The sequence below is a fragment of the Lasioglossum baleicum genome, chromosome 5 (genome assembly GCF_051020765.1).
Source record: "Lasioglossum baleicum chromosome 5, iyLasBale1, whole genome shotgun sequence".
NCBI lineage: Eukaryota > Metazoa > Arthropoda > Insecta > Hymenoptera > Halictidae > Lasioglossum > Lasioglossum baleicum.
Genome location: NC_134933.1, coordinates 1,518,509 through 1,519,824, shown reverse-complemented (window position 1 = coordinate 1,519,824; position 1,316 = coordinate 1,518,509).

Genomic DNA, 1,316 nt, shown 5'->3' with positions numbered 1-1,316 from the left:
GTTAGTGCTTCGCAGAAATTAGCGTGCAACGTACAGCGGCTGCCTGACATATGCCTGAATACACTACCGCCGCGCCGGCGCACAGTGGAAAATTTGAACCAAACTCGATTAAAAATCAAAGAACTTTCGATAGAAATGAGGTAGAGCGATGAAATTTTTTTTAAATTAAAGCTGAAACTTTTTGCAGAATATGGGGAAAATAGGGAGATTATGGTACGAACGTTTTTTAACGTTGAGAAAATTCGTTAAACATGTAGAATTTAAAGAAAATTTTTTTTTTTTAACATCATTTCCCGTATATTTTTTCACGCTGATTTCAAATCTCGTCTCAAAAGTCTACGACCTCAGGATTTTGCAAAATCGATTTCTTGCGATTTTCCCATATTCTGCAAAGTTTCAGCTTTAATTAAAAAAAAATTTCATTGCTCTACCTCATTTCTATCGAAAGTTCTTTGATTTTGAATCTTTTCCACTGTGGGCCGGCGCGGCGCGGCGCGGCAGACGGCCGCTGTACGTTGCGCACTAATTTCTGCGAAGCACTAACTTCAAACACAGCTGCCATAGGTAAAAAATTGTCGCAGCAAGTTCATGGGGCACTCAATCGAATCGGCAGAATCTCTGCTTCAATCTGACGTTCGCATCATGGTATTACGATCATTTCTTGCCGAGATACAGCGAGTCAAAGGAAAAATGGAAATTGTGCATTTTTTAAGCATATTTTTAGAAATACCTGGTATATCGAAATGTTAATGAAATTGAAAAAACAAAAGGAGTGCCTTGAAGAGAAAGAAACGCTCTTTCTATTGCTTTTTTGCACAAGATTCTACGATAACATTGTCGCTTTCTGGAGCCAGTTAAAGTTAAAAAGCCTATATTTACTTCAATGTTGAATAACTCGAATAAAAAAAATCGCGCAATATTCAACAACCACACAATTTACACGGGAAAGATAGCCCTTCCAAATGATATTAACGCGATTTATCAAAAAAATTTGTTTCTCCCCGTGTGATGTTCCAAAGTTGCACAGTTAACCGTCAATGTTGTCTTCGTCTCGCTATAACTTTGTAAAAAACCAATATATGTATTTAGCAACCATTTGAAACAGAGCATCTGAAACTAGACGTTTCAGGCTTTCAAACATTTGTTTAACGATATCGATACAGCAATTTTTGACGGAGTTATGATCACTGTAAACAACTATGTGAACTTATCTAAGGTGGCTCCGTTCGTTTATCTGGGACGGTTCCTAATATATATTATAAATTCCCATGAAATCACCTTTTCAATTTCAATAATTGTCAAATAAAAAATCTAAA